General features: G+C 58.2%; 1 protein-coding gene across 4 annotated transcripts in view; it reads left to right on the top strand.

Annotated features, from left to right (window-relative positions):
- The window catches only part of npas1 (neuronal PAS domain protein 1), a 402,370-nt gene that overhangs the window by 37,894 nt on the left and 342,490 nt on the right, over nucleotides 1-21,986 (top strand). Inside the window, exon 1 of one of the 4 annotated variants that reach the window (XM_038786007.1) lies at nucleotides 1,879-2,105. The exons of 2 other annotated variants lie outside the window; for them this stretch is intronic. The gene's annotated coding sequence lies outside the window, so the exon portion shown is untranslated. Of the gene's footprint in view, nucleotides 1-1,878; nucleotides 2,106-19,918; nucleotides 19,981-21,986 lie in introns of those variants that run through there. One more of the 4 variants, XM_038786008.1, reaches the window with a different exon arrangement.

Raw genomic sequence — 21,986 nt, 5'->3', positions numbered from 1 at the left:
GAAACCATTGTGTTCTCCAGCCCCCCCCCCCGCTCCCTCCCCCGACACTTCAAAAAAGAAGCAAGGCCTGGAGGCCTGGACATGTTGCTTTTGTTTGACAGGCCCCTGTAAATGAATATATGGAGCTTTCAGCAAATGTAAAAGTTGCGAGTCAGACTGATTATCTTAAATTGGTTGTTAATTCTTTGCACACTTGGGGCTGTTCGCCAAGTGCTGTGTACCGTCCAATCATAGAGGACAGTGTTACTATCTATATCCCTCTTCGGCCTCTTTGCATCCTCCTCATGGCTTACCTTCCCACCTAGCTCTGTATTGTCAGCAAACGTGGATATGTTACACTCCGTCCCCTCAGCTAAGTCATTGACATAGATTGTAAGTCACAGTTTTCTGTTCCTACTGTGTTTTCTGTCCTTAAGCCAATCCTCACTCCATAATGTATTATCCGTCAATCCCAAAAGTCTTAAATTTGTGCAATAATCTCTGGTGCAGCATCTTCTTTTGAAAATCTAAATACACCTCATCCACTGGTTCTCCCTCAGCTACCCACTGTTTATGTTCTCAAAAAAACTCTGAACAGATTTATCAAACACGGTTTCCCCGTTGTCAATCCGTGTTGACTGCTTAATCATATTGTGATTTTTGTTGTTGTCGTAAGTGTCCTGTTACCGTGCCCCTAATAATAGGTACACGAACCTGAAGGTCCCTACTTTCCAGATTCTCCCAACATTGAAGCCTTGTAATGAAACCTCTGGGCTACAGATGAGGAACAAGCGGCTTCCGTTCTCCTTCCTGACCACTTGCGAGTGACTCCTGCTGGAGAGTTCATCCTGGCCCGGCGCTGGCTGGGTGTGGGATTGGACTGTGTGCTGTCAACCCCCCCCCCCCCCCCCCCCTCTCCCCTCCCCATTGTTGCCGAACAGCTGGCAGGAGGTGACAATGTTTTAAACGAATGAGTGAAACTTGTGCAGTCGGGGCAAGACCCCGCCCAGACTAAGCAGAACTTCCTAATCCTCTGGGTGGGTGGATGAAGGGGAACCAGTGGATGTGGTGTATTTAGATTTTCAACAAGCATTCGATAAGGTGCCACACAAACCGGGCGCGGAAGATCCAGTTTATTTTCCATCAGTAAACCAGGGCTGGAAAAGCCTTGAGCAGGAACAGGCGGGTTCGTATGTCTTGTGACAAGTGAGCCCCCTGAGAATGTGCCTCAATATCAGCCCCGTCCCCATCAGCCCTCCTGGTCAAACAGGAATGGCTTGAGAAGCTGTCTTCAGGAGCAAAGAATAATAATAATAATCGCTTATTGTCACGAGTAGGCTTCAATGAAGTTACTGTGAAAAGCCCCTAGTCGCCGCATTCCGGTGCCTGTTCGGGGAGGCCGGTACGGGAAAGCCTTCAGGAAGGGCAGGCAGGTTGGCATGGTTTGAGGTTTGCGTATGCAGAGTTGTCCCAGCACCTCAGCCTATCAACGCTAGTATCAGTGTATATAAAAGTCCCTGCCTGTGTCAGGCATTCTCCCCCCCCCCCCCCTCCCCACGCCCCACCCCACCCCCCTCTCAAACCTCCGCCATGCTTTCCTCCTCTCTCTCTCTCTCTCTCTCTCTCTCCCTCCGCCCCCGCCCCCTCTCCCAGCCGGAGCCCCCCTGTGACCTGAATTCTAAAATCAAAGCTAGCTGGCGATTGCACAGCGTCTGAATGCTGTTGCTACGGTTGCTAGGACATGCAGAGAGGGGGGGAAAAAATCTTTTTCTTCTTCCGTTTTTTTTTCTTGACAAAAGCAAAAAAAAAAAAGTGACCGCAAAATCCAGCGCGCATTATTAAAGCTTTTCCAGAAGTAGTTTTGTCGTCCCCCCCACCCCCCCACCCCACATCCTCCCAGTCTCCCCTTCTGCGAGCATCAAGAACAGAGGTCTGGACTTTCATTAGTGGCCGATCTATGGATCCTATCGACTGTGTCTCGTCGTCACTTTATTGTGGGAATTTCGGTGCTCAATGAGGCTGCCAGATTCCATGGGGATGTTCTGTTCACCTCGATTCAGGATTGCGTCTGCAATTAGGATGGGGACCACAGCAAGAGCTGGGAGTTCATCCATTGGCCAGGAATGGTAAATGTCTCTCTCTCTCTCTCTCTCTCTCTCTCTCGCTCTCCGTCTCTGAAATTCGGGATTGTTTCCCAGAGGTTCCAGACAGCCGGCGGGAAAAACCAATTCGCTTTTATTCGCTCGCCTTGTGTCGGGCTGCACGTGACGGGGGTGGGCGCGGGATTGCAAGAGGAAAAAGTGCGGTCTCGGCCCCGCGTGTGTTGAGCAAGTGTGGGGCGACGGGCGATCTGGCCGTCAATGTTTCACGTCTTTTAACCGTCCCCTTTCAACTTGGGAAGAGTTGACCTCCGTGTTCATGCCTCCCCCCCCCCCCCCCCCTCCCCCTCCACACACACACACACTGATTGGGGAATGGGTAGAGAAGCTGCTTTCTTTGGGTGGGGGGGGGGGTTGAAGGCAGGGTGGGGGGTTATTAGGTTTTCTCTGTTGTCTTGGGGGGGGGGGGGAAGTGGGATGAAGGGAAAAGGGGGTTAGTCGTTTGGAAGAAGTTGGGAGAAGAGGGGTTTATTGGGAAGAGGGGGAGGGGGGGGGGGTTTATTGGGAAGAGGGGCACGGGGTGCAATCTTGAATTTTGCCCCATTCGGAGGTGTAATCAGAAAAAGGGTTTTCTACATAACTATTTGCATTTCTGTAGCGCCTGTCATGACCACTGGTCCAGCCGAAGCATGTCACATTCAAACAAAGTGCTTTCCATAGTGTGGTCGCTCGTTACAATTTCGGTAACCAGGCAGCCGGTTTGCGCACAGCAAGCTCCCACAGACAGTGGCCTGGTCCTGATCAGGTGGAGTGGGAGGGATTTTCCAGACCTTCCTGGAGGCACGATCTTCCTGCCCCGCTGATGGCCTCACTACTGCACTGGGGGCAGTGCGGCTCTCCCTCGGTACTGCACTCGGGGCAGTGCGGCTCTCCCTCGGTACTGCACTCGGGGCAGTGCGGCTCTCCCTCACTACTGCACTGGGGGCAGTGCGGCTCTCCCTCACTACTGCACTCGGGGCAGTGCGGCTCTCCCTCACTACTGCACTCGGGGCAGTGCGGCTCTCCCTCACTACTGCACTCGGGGCAGTGCGGCTCTCCCTCGGTACTGCACTCGGGGCAGTGCGGCTCTCCCTCACTACTGCACTCGGGGCAGTGCGGCGCTCCCTCGGTACTGCACTCGGGGCAGTGCGGCTCTCCCTCGGTACTGCACTCGGGGCAGTGCGGCTCTCCCTCGGTACTGCATTCGGGGCAGTGCGGCTCTCCCTCACTACTGCACTCGGGGCAGTGCGGCTCTCCCTCACCACTGCACTCGGGGCAGTGCGGCTCTCCCTCACTACTGCACTCGGGGCAGTGCGGCTCTCCCTCACTACTGCACTCGGGGCAGTGCGGCACTCCCTCGGTACTGCACTCGGGGCAGTGCGGCTCCCTCACTACTGCACTCGGGGCAGTGCGGCTCTCCCTCACTACTGCACTCGGGGCAGTGCGGCTCTCGCTCGGTACTGCACTCGGGGCAGTGCGGCTCTCCCTCGGCACTGCACTCGGGGCAGTGCGGCACTCCCTCGGTACTGCACTCGGGGCAGTGCGGCTCTCCCTCGGTACTGCACTCGGGGCAGTGCGGCTCTCCCTCACTACTGCACTCGGGGCAGTGCGGCTCTCCCTCGGTACTGCACTCGGGGCAGTGCGGCTCTCCCTCGGTACTGCACTCGGGGCAGTGCGGCTCCCTCACTACTGCACTCGGGGCAGTGCGGCTCTCCCTCACTACTGCACTCGGGGCAGTGCGGCTCTCCCTCGGTACTGCACTCGGGGCAGTGCGGCTCTCCCTCACTACTGCACTCGGGGCAGTGCGGCTCCCTCGGTACTGCACTCGGGGCAGTGCGGCTCTCCCTCACTACTGCACTCGGGGCAGTGCGGCTCTCCCTCGGTACTGCACTCGGGGCAGTGCGGCTCCCTCACTACTGCACTCGGGGCAGTGCGGCTCTCCCTCACTACTGCACTGGGGGCAGTGCGGCTCTCCCTCGGTACTGCACTCGGGGCAGTGCGGCTCTCCCTCGGTACTGCACTCGGGGCAGTGCGGCTCTCCCTCACTACTGCACTCGGGGCAGTGCGGCTCTCCCTCGGTACTGCACTCGGGGCAGTGCGGCTCTCCCTCGGTACTGCACTCGGGGCAGTGCGGCTCTCCCTCGGTACTGCACTCGGGGCAGTGCGGCTCTCCCTCACTACTGCACTCGGGGCAGTGCGGCTCTCCCTCGGTACTGCACTCGGGGCAGTGCGGCTCTCCCTCGGTACTGCACTCGGGGCAGTGCGGCTCCCTCACTACTGCACTCGGGCAGTGCAGCTCTCCCTCGGTACTGCACTCGGGGCAGCGCGGCTCTCCCTCGGTACTGCACTCGGGGCAGTGCGGCACTCCCTCGGTACTGCACTCGGGGCAGTGCGGCTCCCTCGGTACTGCACTCGGGGCAGTGCGGCTTTCCCTCACTACTGCACTCGGGGCAGTGCGGCACTCCCTCGGTACTGCACTCGGGGCAGTGCGGCTCTCCCTCGGTACTGCACTCGGGGCAGTGCGGCTCTCCCTCGGTACTGCACTCGGGGCAGTGCGGCTCTCCCTCGGTACTGCACTCGGGGCAGTGCGGCTCTCCCTCACTACTGCACTCGGGGCAGTGCGGCTCTCCCTCGGTACTGCACTCGGGGCAGTGCGGCTCTCCCTCGGTACTGCACTCGGGGCAGTGCGGCTCCCTCACTACTGCACTCGGGGCAGTGCGGCTCTCCCTCACTACTGCACTCGGGGCAGTGCGGCTCTCCCTCGGTACTGCACTCGGGGCAGTGCGGCTCTCCCTCACTACTGCACTCGGGGCAGTGCGGCTCTCCCTCGGTACTGCACTCGGGGCAGTGCGGCTCTCCCTCACTACTGCACTCGGGGCAGTGCGGCTCCCTCGGTACTGCACTCGGGGCAGTGCGGCTCTCCCTCACTACTGCACTCGGGGCAGTGCGGCTCTCCCTCGGTACTGCACTCGGGGCAGTGCGGCTCCCTCACTACTGCACTCGGGGCAGTGCGGCTCTCCCTCACTACTGCACTCGGGGCAGTGCGGCTCTCCCTCGGTACTGCACTCGGGGCAGTGCGGCTCTCCCTCGGTACTGCACTCGGGGCAGTGCGGCTCTCCCTCACTACTGCACTCGGGGCAGTGCGGCTCTCCCTCGGTACTGCACTCGGGGCAGTGCGGCTCTCCCTCGGTACTGCACTCGGGGCAGTGCGGCTCTCCCTCGGTACTGCACTCGGGGCAGTGCGGCTCTCCCTCACTACTGCACTCGGGGCAGTGCGGCTCTCCCTCGGTACTGCACTCGGGGCAGTGCGGCTCTCCCTCGGTACTGCACTCGGGGCAGTGCGGCTCCCTCACTACTGCACTCGGGCAGTGCAGCTCTCCCTCGGTACTGCACTCGGGGCAGTGCGGCTCCCTCGGTACTGCACTCGGGGCAGTGCGGCACTCCCTCGGTACTGCACTCGGGGCAGTGCGGCTCCCTCGGTACTGCACTCGGGGCAGTGCGGCTCCCTCGGTACTGCACTCGGGGCAGTGCGGCTCTCCCTCGGTACTGCACTCGGGGCAGTGCGGCTCTCCCTCGGTACTGCACTCGGGGCAGTGCGGCTCTCCCTCGGTACTGCACTCGGGGCAGTGCGGCTCTCCCTCGGTACTGCACTCGGGGCAGTGCGGCTCTACCTCGGTACTGCACTCGGGGCAGTGCGGCTCTCCCTCGGTACTGCACTCGGGGCAGTGCGGCTCTCCCTCACTACTGCACTCGGGGCAGTGCGGCTCTCCCTCACTACTGCACTCGGGGCAGTGCGGCTCTCCCTCGGTACTGCACTCGGGGCAGTGCGGCTCTCCCTCGGTACTGCTCTCGGGGCAGTGCGGCTCTCCCTCACTACTGCACTCGGGGCAGTGCGGCTCTCCCTCGGTACTGCACTCGGGGCAGTGCGGCTCTCCCTCGGTACTGCACTCGGGGCAGTGCGGCTCTCCCTCGGTACTGCACTCGGGGCAGTGCGGCTCTCCCTCACTACTGCACTCGGGGCAGTGCGGCTCTCCCTCGGTACTGCACTCGGGGCAGTGCGGCACTCCCTCGGTACTGCACTCGGGGCAGTGCGGCTCTCCCTCACTACTGCACTCGGGGCAGTGCGGCTCCCTCACTACTGCACTCGGGGCAGTGCGGCTCTCCCTCACTACTGCACTCGGGGCAGTGCGGCTCTCCCTCGGTACTGCACTCGGGGCAGTGCGGCTCCCTCACTACTGCACTCGGGGCAGTGCAGCTCTCCCTCGGTACTGCACTCGGGGCAGTGCGGCTCTCCCTCACTACTGCACTCGGGGCAGGGCGGCACTCCCTCCCTACTGCACTCGGGGCAGTGCGGCTCTCCCTCGGTACTGCACTCGGGGCAGTGCGGCTCTCCCTCACTACTGCACTCGGGGCAGGGCGGCACTCCCTCCCTACTGCACTCGGGGCAGTGCGGCTCTCCCTCGGTACTGCACTCGGGGCAGTGCGGCTCTCCCTCGGTACTGCACTCGGGGCAGTGCGGCTCTCCCTCGGTACTGCACTCGGGGCAGTGCGGCTCTCCCTCGGTACTGCACTCGGGGCAGTGCGGCTCTCCCTCACTACTGCACTCGGGGCAGTGCGGCACTCCCTCACTACTGCACTCGGGGCAGTGCGGCTCTCCCTCGGTACTGCACTCGGGGCAGTGCGGCTCTCCCTCACTACTGCACTCGGGGCAGTGCGGCTCTCCCTCACTACTGCACTCGGGGCAGTGCGGCTCTCCCTCACTACTGCACTCGGGGCAATGCGGCTCTCCCTCGGTACTGCACTCGGGGCAGTGCGGCTCTCCCTCGGTACTGCACTCGGGGCAGTGCGGCTCTCCCTCACTACTGCACTCGGGGCAGTGCGGCTCTCCCTCGGTACTGCACTCGGGGCAGTGCGGCACTCCCTCACTACTGCACTCGGGGCAGTGCGGCTCTCCCTCACTACTGCACTCGGGGCAGTGCGGCTCCCTCACTACTGCACTCGGGGCAGTGCGGCTCTCCCTCGGTACTGCACTCGGGGCAGTGCGGCTCTCCCTCACTACTGCACTCGGGGCAGTGCGGCTCTCCCTCCCTACTGCACTCGGGGCAGTGCGGCTCTCCCTCGGTACTGCACTCGGGGCAGTGCGGCTCTCCCTCACTACTGCACTCGGGGCAGTGCGGCACTCCCTCGGTACTGCACTCGGGGCAGTGCGGCTCTCCCTCACTACTGCACTCGGGGCAGTGCGGCACTCCCTCGGTACTGCACTCGGGGCAGTGCGGCTCTCCCTCCCTACTGCACTCGGGGCAGTGCGGCTCTCCCTCACTACTGCACTCGGGGCAGTGCGGCTCTCCCTCGGTACTGCACTCGGGGCAGTGCGGCTCTCCCTCGGTACTGCACTCGGGGCAGTGCGGCTCTCCCTCGGTACTGCACTCGGGGCAGTGCGGCTCTCCCTCGGTACTGCACTGGGGGCAGTGCGGCTCTCCCTCACTACTGCACTCGGGGCAGTGCGGCTCTCCCTCACTACTGCACTCGGGGCAGTGCGGCTCCCTCACTACTGCACTCGGGGCAGTGCGGCTCTCCCTCGGTACTGCACTCGGGGCAGTGCGGCTCTCCCTCGGTACTGCACTCGGGGCAGTGCGGCTCTCCCTCGGTACTGCACTCGGGGCAGTGCGGCTCTCCCTCACTACTGCACTCGGGGCAGTGCGGCTCTCCCTCACTACTGCACTCGGGGCAGTGCGGCTCTCCCTCACTACTGCACTCGGGGCAGTGCGGCTCCCTCGGTACTGCACTCGAGGCAGTGCGGCTCTCCCTCACTACTGCACTCGGGGCAGTGCGGCTCTCCCTCGGTACTGCACTCGGGGCAGTGCGGCTCCCTCACTACTGCACTCGGGGCAGTGCGGCTCTCCCTCGGTACTGCACTCGGGGCAGTGCGGCTCTCCCTCGGTACTGCACTCGGGGCAGTGCGGCTCTCCCTCACTACTGCACTCGGGGCAGTGCGGCACTCCCTCGGTACTGCACTCGGGTCAGTGCGGCTCTCCCTCGGTACTGCACTCGGGGCAGTGCGGCTCTCCCTCACTACTGCACTCGGGGCAGTGCGGCTCCCTCACTACTGCACTCGGGGCAGTGCGGCACTCCCTCGGTACTGCACTCAGGGCAGTGCGGCTCTCCCTCACTACTGCACTCGGGGCAGTGCGGCTCTCCCTCGGTACTGCACTCGGGGCAGTGCGGCTCTCCCTCGGTACTGCACTCGGGGCAGTGCGGCTCTCCCTCGGTACTGCACTCGGGGCAGTGCGGCTCTCCCTCGGTACTGCACTCGGGGCAGGGCGGCTCTCCCTCACTACTGCACTCGGGGCAGTGCGGCTCTCCCTCGGTACTGCACTCGGGGCAGTGCGGCTCTCCCTCACTACTGCACTCGGGGCAGTGCGGCTCCCTCACTACTGCACTCGGGGCAGTGCGGCTCTCCCTCACTACTGCACTCGGGGCAGTGCGGCTCTCCCTCACTACTGCACTCGGGGCAGTGCGGCTCCCTCGGTACTGCACTCGGGGCAGTGCGGCTCTCCCTCGGTACTGCACTCGGGGCAGTGCGGCTCTCCCTCGGTACTGCACTCGGGGCAGTGCGGCTCCCTCGGTACTGCACTCGGGGCAGTGCGGCTCTCCGTCACTACTGCACTCGGTGCAGTGCGGCTCTCCCTCACTACTGCACTCGGTGCAGTGCGGCTCTCCCTCCCTACTGCACTCGGGGCAGTGCGGCTCTCCCTCACTACTGCACTCGGTGCAGTGCGGCTCTCCCTCACTACTGCACTCGGGGCAGTGCGGCTCTCCCTCGGTACTGCACTCGGGGCAGTGCGGCTCTCCCTCACTACTGCACTCGGGGCAGTGCGGCTCTCCCTCGGTACTGCACTCGGGGCAGTGCGGCTCTCCCTCGGTACTGCACTCGGGGCAGTGCGGCTCTCCCTCACTACTGCACTCGGGGCAGTGCGGCTCTCCCTCGGTACTGCACTCGGGGCAGTGCGGCTCTCCCTCGGTACTGCACTCGGGGCAGTGCGGCTCTCCCTCGGTACTGCACTCGGGGCAGTGCGGCTCTCCCTCGGTACTGCACTCGGGGCAGTGCGGCACTCCCTCACTACTGCACTCGGGGCAGTGCGGCTCTCCCTCACTACTGCACTCGGGGCAGTGCGGCTCTCCCTCACTACTGCACTCGGGGCAGTGCGGCTCTCCCTCACTACTGCACTCGGGGCAGTGCGGCTCTCCCTCACTACTGCACTCGGGGCAGTGCGGCTCTCCCTCGGTACTGCACTCGGGGCAGTGCGGCTCTCCCTCACTACTGCACTCGGGGCAGTGCGGCTCTCCCTCACTACTGCACTCGGGGCAGTGCGGCTCTCCCTCGGTACTGCACTCGGGGCAGTGCGGCACTCCCTCGGTACTGCACTCGGGGCAGTGCGGCTCTCCCTCGGTACTGCACTCGGGGCAGTGCGGCTCTCCCTCGGTACTGCACTCGGGGCAGTGCGGCTCTCCCTCACTACTGCACTCGGGGCAGTGCGGCACTCCCTCACTACTGCACTCGGCAAAAGAAGCAATGGAGACTCGAGGAGAAATGTGGTTAAGGTCTGGAGTGCGCTGCCTGTGAGCGTTGGAGGAGCCAAGGTTCAACCAAGGCCTTCAAGACGGAATCGGATTATTATCTGAGAAGCAGGAATGTGCGGGGTTACGGGGTGAAGGCAGGGGGGGGGGGGGGGGGGGGGGGGGGGGGATGACACCAGGTGAACTTCTCATTCGGAGAGACAGTGTTAACATGATGGGCCGAATGGTCTGATTCTTCTATAACAATGCTGTGATTCCGAGATTTGTGAGGGGGAAAGGGGGAGAGATTTGAACGCACGGATGAGAATTCAAAATTCTTACATGACCCTGCGCTGTGCACATTTCTCGGGGAGGGGGGGGGGACGACGGACAGTGACGCCCCGCGTGGTCGAATAGCCTGAGACCGATCCCAGTCGAGGCTTTTGAATCATCCCGAGATTTTCGCGGAGAAGTGATTTGAAATTATGCTGGCGGCCTTTAATGATGACGCACTGATGCCCAGTGTCGGACGGAGAGGGGCAACGCCCCCATGCCAGGCCCACCATGGAATGGTGCAAGGCCAGGATGTTTTCTGTATTGTCGCCTCGTGACTTCTGGTTAAAAGGACCACGGGTGGTTTGGTTTATTATGGATTAAGTGAAGACCCTGGAGGCTAGTCTCACGATCGTTGTCAAAATGAGTAACAGGCTTATCTTTCAATAACTCCTCAGCACATCAAAGCGTCTCAAACTGCTGGAGACCATGGGGGCCTGGTCGAGGCCTTTGGCTGTCCTGTGGATGATGGTGTGTGCACCCAGGCAATGGGATGAATGACTAGTTTGTTTGTTTTCTCTTTGGTGCTGTGAGTTAAGGATGTTGGCCGGAGACTGAGAGGCTTCTGCTTCTTTCTGTCGGATCCGGCTTGTCACTCAGTTAGGAAGCTTCAAGATTTTGGGTTCAAGACCCACTCCAGGACCCGGGCACAAAAATCCAGGCGGACGCTGCGCGCGGTACCGAGGGAGCGCGGCACCGCCGGAGGTGCGGCCTTTGGGCGCGAGGTTAAAGCCAGGGGCCATCTGAGCGAGCATTGTGCTGCTCCTGGGTCTGGTCTGGCCTGGTGGTGTGGGTGGGGGCTCTCTGGGTGGGGAGGCAGGTTACGGCCTTTCCTTCCCAGGGTGCCCTATTGACGGTAGTTCTTCTCCCAGACTGGGATCCCCTCCTGGCGGGGGTTAGAGCGGGTGTCCTTTCCCTTCTTGTGAGAGTGGAGGTGTTGCGTTGCAGCACGGAGGCACAGTGGGTTAGCACTGCTGCCTCACGGCAGCAGGGACCCAGGTTCAATCCCGGCCTCGGGGTGACTGTCTGTGCGGAGTCTGCACGTTCTCCCCGTGCCCGCGTGGGTTTCCTCCGGGTGCTCCGGTTTCCTACCACAGTCCAAAGATGTGCGGGGGATGAAATTGCCCTTGGCGTCATGACCAATGTGCGAGGTTACGGGGACGGAACGGGGAGTGGGCCTAGGGTGGGGTGCTCTGTCGGAGGATTGGTGCTGACCCGATGGGCTGAATGGCCTCCTTCAGCACTGTCGGGCTACATTAACATCTGCCAGAACAGACCAGCTGTGTTTTTAAGACCTCCCTCAGTTGCCCCCTCCCTCAGCGGTCCCCCTCCCTCGTCGCCTACAGTTTTTCTTTTGCGAAGTGTAACACTTCAGAGGTTAGTTTAACCAACACTTCTGAATTCATCTCCTCTTTTGTTTCATTGCCTGACTCCCGCACCGTGAACCTTGACCTCTCACCTGGGGTTCCTCAGTGAATAGAGAAGAGTCACTTGTCTAGTCCTTTGCTCTGGGCCAGTCTGAGACTTTGGGGTCCGTTGGGGGGGGTTGACGAGGGAACTCTTGTTTATTTTTAACGGAGGGAGGAGATTAAATAAAGAGATTGCGCAAATATAAATCCAGATCACAATTTCTGGCCGTTGATAGCTCTCCAATTGTCTACTAAAGGCAGACGTTTGTATTTACCTGTAGCTGGGTTACGATGTACGTTTGAAATAAATTGAACTGAATTGAATACTAATGGCTCCTCAAATTGGTACATAAAGGAAAATAGTTATTCAGTCCAGCTCTGGTAAGTGGAGCATCTTGTAAAAGTGCCAATTCTCAAAAAGCAAGCGGAGATGACGAATTTACTAATGGTGACGGATTCTGCGCGGGATGTGGGAAAAAAGGGAGGGGGGGGGGGTTTCATTCAGGGTTGCCAACTGTGATGAAATGTATTCCTGGAGGCTCAATCATATAACTTGTTCCCCCCCCCCCCCCACCCCCCGCCCCCTCAAACAACGCTCCAGACGTCCTTCGGCCAACACGTCCGTCCGTGTCTCGCGCGGCCTTCCTACGCGAATCGGAAAGCGAAACCAGTCATCACCCAATTTTTGGATGATGGTTGACTGTCCCCCAAACAGCCATCCCCCCCCCCCCCCCCCCCCCCCCCCCCCCCCCCCCGCCCCCAATAATTTCCAATATTTTAATATCTGGGACAGAGAAATGTTCAAAGAAAATGACAGAAAAATATATATATTTTTAAACGTCCTGCTGATTTTCCTCCAGGCTCTCTTGCCCTCGCTGTTTCAAATGCGAACTGTAGGCCGCCAGTTGGCGCACAGCAAGGTCCCAAAGGTGGAGCGGCGACCCTTTTGCCTTTCGCGATGATGATCCCGGCCAGCACACTGCGGGGGGTGGGTCTCTCCAGCTCTTTGTCGGAGTAGTGTTCTGGGAAGCCCGCTCCAGAAGGTGGGTCCGGCCTAGCACTTCAGGCTGCAGCACTGATCGGCCCGGCGACTCCCACTGTCCGGCCGTCCCAACCGTTTGGAAATAATTCTCCGCCCGGCAGGGATCAGAGGTGGGATCGGATGCCACTCCTAACCTTTGAACTGATATCGGATTGCGCCTGCGGGGGTTGGATGTGCGAACAGAGGGGCAAACCTGTTGGTGGCGTTGACTTCGCAATAATCGATGGGCCGAATGGCCGACGCCCCCCCCCCTGTTTTTCTTAATTTTTAAAAATAAATTTGGAGTACCCAATTCCAATTTGGGGGCAATTTAACGTGGCCAATCCACCTACCCTGCACATCTTTTGGGTTGTGGGGGTGAAACCCACGCAAACACGGGGAGAATGTGCAAACTCCACACGGACAGTGACCCAGAGCCGGGATCGAACCCGGGACCTCGGTGCCGTGAGGCAGCAGTGCTAACTCACTTCGCCTGCCCTGACTTGTCTGTCTTGATGTGGTGGAGCATCGGGGCAATGGACCAGACCTGTTTAAAATTCCCACAACCCACCTTCTTGCCCCTTCCCTCCCCTTCTCCATGGTGCTGACTGATGTGCGAGAAGCGGGTGAGAGGGGTAGCGGGATGGGGGCAGGGGAGGGGATAGCGGGAAGGCGGGGGGGGGGGGTTGAGCGGGGGCGTGTGGGAGGAGGGGAGGGGAGGGGGGGGGGTGGTGGGGGACGGGGAGGAAGCCACAAGAGGTGATGCCGGTTCTGAAAGTGGAGTTTTTAAACTTTGTTGGTTTTCATTCGTTAGTTACGAAGGCCGAGATTACCTGGCCGTCCCCCGGCTGCCAGAATCTTCCTGTCCCATCGGCGGGATCTTCCTGTGCATTTCTACAGCACCTTTCCTAACCACCGGCCACCTCAAAGTACTTTAAAGCCAGTGAAATACGTGTTGACTTTCTTCATCCGTGGGCTTTGGGTCGTTAACTGGGCCGATCCGGCATTTGTTGCCCGTCTCTAATTGCCCTTGAACTGAACATTTCAGAGAGGCAGCGAAGAGTCAACCGTATCCGGTGGGGAGGTCTGGAGTCACGTGTAGGCCAGACCGGGTAAGGACGGCAGATTTCCTTCCCTAAAGGGGACGTCAGCGAACCAGATGGGTTTTGACCACAATCGATGATGGTTGCCACGGTCGCCGTTACTGAGACCAGCTTTCAATCCCAGATTTTATTCATTGAATTTAAATTCCACCGGCCGCCGGGGTGGGATTCGATCCCTTCCTTGACGTTTTGGCATTGTTGTAATGGAGGAAAACACAACAGCACAATCTTGTGCACAGCAAGATCCCATAAACAACAATGAGGCGATGAACAACTGACCTGCTCTTTGTGCTGGCTGTGGGTTATATATTGGTCAGGACCCTGGGGATATCCCCCCTGCCCCACCGCACACACACCACCATCGCCCAACCTGATCAGGGAGATGGAACCACTGCTTAACTTCTCATCTTAACGTCAAAATCTCCGATATCGCAGCACTCCCTCCGTACTGACCCTCTGACAGTGCAGTACTCCCTCAGTACTGACCCTCTGACAGTGCAGCACTCCCTCAGTACTGACCCTCTGACAGTGCGGCACTCCCTCAGTACTGACCCTCTGACAGTGCGGCTCTCCCTCAGTACTGACCCTCTGACAGTGCGGCACTCCCTCAGTACTGACCCTCTGACAGTGCGGCGCTCCCTCAGTACTGACCCTCTGACAGTGCAGCACTCCCTCAGTACTGACCCTCTGACAGTGCGGCGCTCCCTCAGTACTGACCCTCTGATAGTGCGGCACTCCCTCAGTACTAACCCTCTGACAGTGCGGCACTCCCTCAGTACTGACCCTCTGACAGTGCGGCACTCCCTCAGTACTGACCCACTGACAGTGCAGCACTCCCTCCGTACTGACCCTCTGACAGTGCGGCACACCCTCAATACTGACCCTCTGACAGTGCGGCACACCCTCAGTACTGACCCTCTGACAGTGCAGCACTCCCTCAGTACTGACCCTCTGACAGTGCAGCACTCCCTCAGTACTGACCCTCTGACAGTGCAGCACTCCCTCAGTACTGACCCTCTGACAGTGCAGCACTCCCTCAGTACTGACCCTCTGACAGTGCAGCACTCCCTCAGTACTGACCCTCTGACAGTGCAGCGCTCCCTCAGTACTGACCCTCTGACAGTGCGGCACTCCCTCAGTACTGACCCTCTGATAGTGCGGCACTCCCTCAGTACTGACCCTCTGACAGTGCAGCACTCCCTCAGTACTGACCCTCTGACAGTGCAGCGCTCCCTCAGTACTGATCCTCTGACAGTGCGGCACTCCCTCAGTACTGACCCTCTGACAGTGCAGCACTCCCTCAGCACTGACCCTCTGACAGTGCGGCACTCCCTCAGTACTGACCCTCTGACAGTGCAGCGCTCCCTCCGTACTGACCCTCTGACAGTGCAGCACTCCCTCAGTACTGAAACTCTGACAGTGCAGCACTCCCTCAGTACTGACCCTCTGACACTGCAGCACTCCCTCAGTACTGACCCTCTGACAGTGCAGCACTCCCTCAGTACTGATCCTCTGACAGTGCGGCACTCCCTCAGCACTGACCCTCTGACAGTGCAGCACTCCCTCAGTACTGACCCTCTGACAGTGCAGCACTCCCTCAGTACTGACCCTCTGACAGTGCAGCACTCCCTCAGTACTGACCCTCTGACAGTGCGGCACTCCCTCAGTACTGACCCTCTGACAGTGCAGCACTCTCTCAGTACTGACCCTCTGACAGTGCGGCACTCCCTCAGTACTGACCCTCTGACAGTGCAGCACTCCCTCAGTACTGACCCTCTGACAGTGCGGCGCTCCCTCAGTCCTGACCCTCTGACAGTGCGGCACTCCCTCAGTACTGACCCTCTGACAGTGCGGCACTCCCTCAGTACTGACCCTCTGACAGTGCAGCACTCCCTCAGTACTGACCCTCTGACAGTGCGGCACTCCCTCAGTACTGACCCTCTGACAGTGCGGCACTCCCTCAGTACTGACCCTCTGACAGTGCGGCACTCCCTCAGTACTGACCCTCTGACAGTGCAGCACTCCCTCAGTACTGACCCTCTGACAGTGCAGCACTCCCTCAGTACTGACCCTCTGACAGTGCAGCACTCCCTCAGTACTGACCCTCTGACAGTGCAGCACTCCCTCAGTACTGACCCTCTGACAGTGCAGCACTCCCTCAGTACTGACCCTCTGACAGTGCAGCACTCCCTCAGTACTGACCCTCTGACAGTGCGGCACTCCCTCAGTACTGACCCTCTGACAGTGCGGCACTCCCTCAGTACTGACCCTCTGACAGTGCAGCACTCCCTCAGTACTGACCCTCTGACAGTGCAGCAGTCCCTCAGTACTGACCCTCTGACAGTGCGGTGCTCCCTCAGTACTGACCCTCTGACAGTGCGGCACTCCCTCAGTACTGACCCTCTGACAGTGCAGCACTCCCTCAGTACTGACCCTCTGACAGTGCAGCACTCCCTCAGTACTGACCCTCTGACAGTGCAGCACTCCCTCAGTACTGACCCTCTGACAGTGCGGCGCTCCCTCAGTACTGACCCTCTGACAGTGCAGCCCTCCCGCAGTACTGACCCTCTGACAGTGCAGCACTCCCTCAGTACTGACCCTCTGACAGTGCGGCGCTCCCTCAGTACTGACCCTCTGACAGTGCAGCCCTCCCGCAGTACTGACCCTCTGACAGTGCGGCACTCCCTCAGTACTGACCCTCTGACAGTGCAGCGCTCCCTCAGTACTGACAGTGCAGCACTCCCTCAGTACTGACCCTCTGACAGTGCAGCACTCCCTCAGTACTGACCCTCTGACAGTGCGGCACTCCCTCAGTACTGACCCTCTGACAGTGCAGGGCACCCTCAGTACTGACCCTCTGACAGTGCGGCACTCCCTCAGTACTGACCCTCTGACAGTGCAGCACTCCCTCAGTACTGATGGAGTGTCAGACTCGAGATTTGTGCTTGAGCCCTCGGTGTGGGGCTTGAACCTGCGACTCAAGCGAGTGTCCTGTATATGCTGCAGGTGACACACTCGACTAGAGTTGGCGACCTGAACTACAGTGGAGGGTGAAAGAGGGTTGTATGGAGCACGGGGAGGGAAGGGATAACTGGCACATTTCCTAATTACCTTCATAGCGTAATCCCATCATGACCTTGAGGCTCTTCCCAATTGGTTTTTAACCTGCTGTTGTGCTGGCGAACAAGGCGGCCATTTTGCACCAGTCAGATTAATGACCAGATTTTCCCGCATTGTTGGCGTCGGTTGAGGGCGGAATGTTGGCCCGGTCCCCGGGAGAAGTGATTTTAACACCTGAAACGCCGCCACAGATGGACCACCTCTGGACACGTTACGTTGGAGCAGGTTGCACCGTTTCGGGTTCACATAAAGCTGTGCTGCACACTGCAACATCTTTTAAACGATTCTGTGATGAAAGGTGTCCGCCGTTTCCACCCCATAAATCAATTCCGTATTTACACACACAATGTCATTTTGGACGACGGAGGCCTCTGTCGTAATCGGAGCAGTGCGTCATGTTGCTGTTCAGCAAATATACGGGTCGGATATGTACCACACGGGTATTGCTGATCACCTGTAGGGCCTGTTCCCAGAGGCAGGGAATACCAGAGAGGCAGCGGGACAGCAGGGAATGTGGCGAATAGATCTGTGACAACTGCTGTCCGTTCCAGCTAGTTTAAATTCTTGTTGTGAATGGGATCAGCTGCTGAGTGCCATCATGTTCCCGTCACAAATGCCAGAGACGTCCGAAATCTTGTGGAGAAATGGCCAAGGTCGGTGCAAACTGCACTTTTGCCCGATTCTGCACCCTGTAGTGGTTTAACCCTCACCCTGCGGAATAAACAGTCACTCTGTACAGTTACACAGTGAGTGATCCTCACCCGGCTGAATAAACAGTGACTCTGTACAGTTACACAGTGAGTGATCCTCACCCTGCTGAATAAACAGTGACTCTGTACAGTTACACAGTGAGTGATCCTCACCCTGCTGAATAAACAGTCACTCTGTACAGTTACACAGTGAGTGATCCTCACCCTACTGAATAAACAGTGACTCTGTACAGTTACACAGTGAGTGATCCTCACCCTGCTGAATAAACAGTGACTCTGTACAGTTACACACTGAGTGATCCTCACCCTGCTGAATAAACAGTCACTCTGTACAGTTACACACTGAGTGATCCTCACCCTGCTGAATAAACAGTCACTCTGTACAGTTAAACAGTGAGCGATCCTCACCCTGCTGAATAAACAGTGACTCTGTACAGTTACACAGTGAGTGATCCTGACCCTGCTGAATAAACAGTCACTCTGTAGAGTTACACAGTGAGTGACCCTCACCCTGCGAAATAAACAGTGACTCTGTACAGTTACACAGTGAGTGATCCTCACCCTGCTGAATAAACAGTCACTCTGTACAGTTACACAGTGAGTGATCCTCACCCTGCTGAATAAACAGTCACTCTGTACAGTTACACAGTGAGTGATCCTCACCCTGCTGAATAAACAGTCACCCTGTACAGTTACACAGTGAGTGATCCTCACCCTGCTGAATAAACAGTGACTCTGTACAGTTACACAGTGAGTGATCCTCACCCTGCTGAATAAACAGTGACTCTGTACAGTTACACAGTGAGTGATCCTCACCCTGCTGAATAAACAGTGACTCTGTACAGTTACACAGTGAGTGATCCTCACCCTGCTGAATAAACAGTGACTCTGTACAGTTACACAGTGAGTGATCCTCACCCTGCTGAATAAACAGTCACTCTGTACAGTTACACAGTGAGTGATCCTCACCCTGCTGAATAAACAGTGACTCTGTACAGTTACACAGTGAGTGATCCTCACCCTGCTGAATAAACAGTCACTCTGTAGAGTTACATAGTGAGTGACCCTCACCCTGCAAAATAAACAGTGTCTCTGTAGTTGCTCTGGCGCCTGTTCGGGTACACTGAGGGAGAATTCAGAGTGCCTGATTCACCCAACAAGCACGTCTTGTGGGACCTGTGGGAGGAAACCCACGCAGACACGGGGAGAATGTGCAGACTCCACACAGACAGTGACCCAAGCCAGGAATCGAACTCAGGACCCTGGCGCTGTGAAGCAACAATGCTAACCACTGTGCTACCGTGTCGCCCTTGGGTTGATCTGAACTGCCTACGATCTCCATTATAACCCAATAGCCTTGCGTTCACCTGTTTTCAACCCTGTTCTAAAGGGAGGCCCTTCTGCATTTGCCCTTGAGTTGAGCGCAGCGGCCTAGTGGATAAGGCTCAGGGTTAGCAAAACAACGGTTGTGAGTTCAAATCTCACCCAGACAAGTCAGATTCCATGAATTGGGTCATGTGGCTCACTGGTAAAGTCCCTCAGGGAAAGGGATTACAGAACGTCCAGAGGCTATTTGGCCCATCGAATGTGTGTCCTGGTGGCTGTCTGAAAGAACAATCTGGTTCGTCCCACTTTCCCCGGTCCCTTCTGTTTCTCTCTTTCAATCAATCGCCCCCTTTCAAAAAACCGCTGCTGAATCGGTGACCTCCCAGGTTTTGTTTACGCGTGACTCCAGTCGTAGACGAGGTAGTTGACTTGCAACTGCCTGGTGCATGTCATAAATGGGCGATTAGTCCCAGTTGTACTTTAAAAAAAAATTATTAACACGAGCTATCGTGCTTAAATTCTGAGCACGGCAGAAAACTCTCCCTGAATCCCATTTTCCGTAAGCTTTTCCTTATTCCTAAACACTTGTATCCCCTCTCGGTTTTCTCTTTTTCAAGCGAGGCAAGGTCGAGGGTTGTTAAGCGTGCCTCTCCTATTATCTCCTGACATCCTGCGACCAACTAACAACCCCAGGCGGAGCGGCCTGGGAGAGGGGTGCGGAGGAATTCCTAATTAGCACGGGTCCGCCTGTGGCTGCTAATTGGAGTAGGTGGGGAGGGGGTGGCAAAGGGCAGGATCAGTAATTGGAGGGCCGACATGAAGGCGGCGGACCCTCTAATCTGAGGGGCCACGATCGCTAATTAAAAGTTACATTGATTGTGGTCGAGGATTGGAGTGGAGAGGCGGGGTGGGGTGGGGGGGGGGGGGGGTGTCGGAGGGCTTGGGGGGAGGGGTTGCTGGCTAAAGAGCAGGGATGGGAGAGATGTGGGGGTCACTTGAGTAGGGGGGAGGGGGTGAGGCGGGGGGGGGGGGAGGGTTGGGTCACTAATTGGAATTGAGAGGTTGAACGAGCTAATTGGGAATTTGGCCACAAGTTGATTTGGCTGTGTTGTGGCGGAGGGGGGGTGGGGGGTGAGGGGGGGGATTGTTAAGGATCACTGTTTGGAGTTGGCTGCTTGATTAGAGCAGGAATCGAGATTCTCCGAAGGCTGGGGAGAGAGTGCGGAGTGGGATTTTTGAACGTCACACGGCCGAGATCCAGGCTGGACTGAGCAACACAGTCAGGTAATTGGGAATGACGAGCCAGTTAAGCGGGCCTCTGAACTGACTGTCTGGATCTTGCTTGAATTATCCCTCTGGATTGCAGTTGTAAATTATATCCCTTCATCCTGTTGCCGGGAAAATTGAACAAACTTGATCGAGATGGGAAAGAATGTCTCACTGAATTGAGGAGGAATGGGCCATCTGTAGTCTCTCGTGAGGACAGTACACGCCTTATTCATCTTGATTTATTCACGGAATGTGGGCATCTTATTGCCCGCTGGCACAGTGGTTGGCACTGTTGCCTCACAGTGCCAGGGACCCGGGTTCGATTCCCGGCTTGGGTGACTGTCTGTGCGGGGTCTGCACGTTCTCCCCGTGTCTGCGTGGGTTTCCTCCGGGTGCTCCGGTTTCCTCCCACAGTCCATAGATGTGCAGGTTAGCTGGATTGGCCGTGATGAAATTGCCCCATCGTGTCCCAAAGGTTAGGTGGAGTTACGGGGATAGGGGCGGGGGGAATGAGCCTGGGCAGGGTGCTCTTTCAGAGGGTCGGTGCAGACACGATGGACCGCATGGCCTCCTTAGGGACACTGTAGGGACTCTCTGATCCCAAATTGCCCCTTGAGAAGGTGGTGGGTGAGCCGCCACCTTGAGCCGCTGCAGACCCCGTGGTGCAGGTAAACCCACTGTGCTGTTAGGGAGGGAGTTCCAGGATTGTGACCCAGTGACAGCGACGGAACAGCAAGGTGCTGCCTAAGGAGCCTTGGTGAGTTGCTGCAGTGCATCTTGTAGACGGTACACACGGCTGCCTCTGTGTATCGGTGATTGAGGGAGTGAAATTTGGTGCCAATCAAGTTGGCTGCTTTGACCTGAATGGTGTTGAGCCTCTTGAGTGCTGTTGGCATTGGGTACTGCCATGGTAACGTGCCCTGCAAGAGATCGCTAAAGGGTTTATACCAGGTGGATGTGATGCTCATGGCAGGCAAGGTGAAGGATTCCCCCCCCCCCCCCCCTCCTCACGTGTGTCAGTCCTCGCTCAGTGGGTAGCACGATTGCCTCCAAGCCACCAGGTTCCAGGCTCGAGTCCCGCTCCAGGACATGGGCACAGCAGCGTAGGGTGCTGTTCCAGTGCAGCACTGTGGGAGCACTGCACTGTCGGAGGGGCAGCCTCTCGGGCGAGACGTCAGATTGAGGCCCCCATTCGGTGCTTGTCAGAGATCCCATGGGACTATTCAGAAGAAGATCAGGGGAGTTTTCCGAAAATAAAATACCAAAGATGCTGGAAATCGTCAGTGGGTCTGGCACCTGTGGAGAGAGAGTTAACGTTTCAGGTTGCGACCTTTGAGGCAGGAAGCCTTTCAGCCCCTTGAGCCTTGGTCGATCGCTCGGCTGTGTACCCTCGTTTTTTTTTTAAATTTAGAGTACCCAATTATTTTTTTCCAATTAAGGGGCAATTTAGCGTGGCCAATCCCTAACTTGCACATCTTTTTGGGTTGTGGGAGCGAGACCCACGCAGACACGGCAGAGAATGTGCAAACTCCATACAGACAGTGACCCGGCCCCAGGATTCGAACGCGGGACCTCGACGCCGCGAGGCAGCAGTGCTAACCAGTATGCTGCCCTGACTGCCCGGGTCTCTCATTGGCAAAAGAACCAGAGGCGACACGAGGAGAAACTGTTTTTTGCGCCGCACTGCCAGAGGGCGAGGCGGGGTCTGATTCAATCGTGACTTGCACGTAGGGAATTGGCTGACTCTCCGATGAGAAAAGAAATCGCGGCACCACAGAGAGAGGGCAGGAAGAGTACAGGGAGCTGAATGGCCTCTTCCTGTGAAGGAGCTGAATGACCTCTATGATCATTGTATCAGAAACTACAGTATTGAGCCATCCGACGCTCCACACTGTGCGAACAAACAAATTAGAATCAGGATTGGGCCACTCGGCCCATCGAACCTGCTCTGCCATTTGATAAGATCACGGCTGATCTGATCGTAAACCTCAACCCCTGCCCCATAACCTTTCACCTCCCTC

This window comes from Scyliorhinus canicula, chromosome 27, assembly GCF_902713615.1.
Source record: "Scyliorhinus canicula chromosome 27, sScyCan1.1, whole genome shotgun sequence".
NCBI lineage: Eukaryota > Metazoa > Chordata > Chondrichthyes > Carcharhiniformes > Scyliorhinidae > Scyliorhinus > Scyliorhinus canicula.
This window is presented reverse-complemented; position numbering and strand designations above follow the sequence as displayed.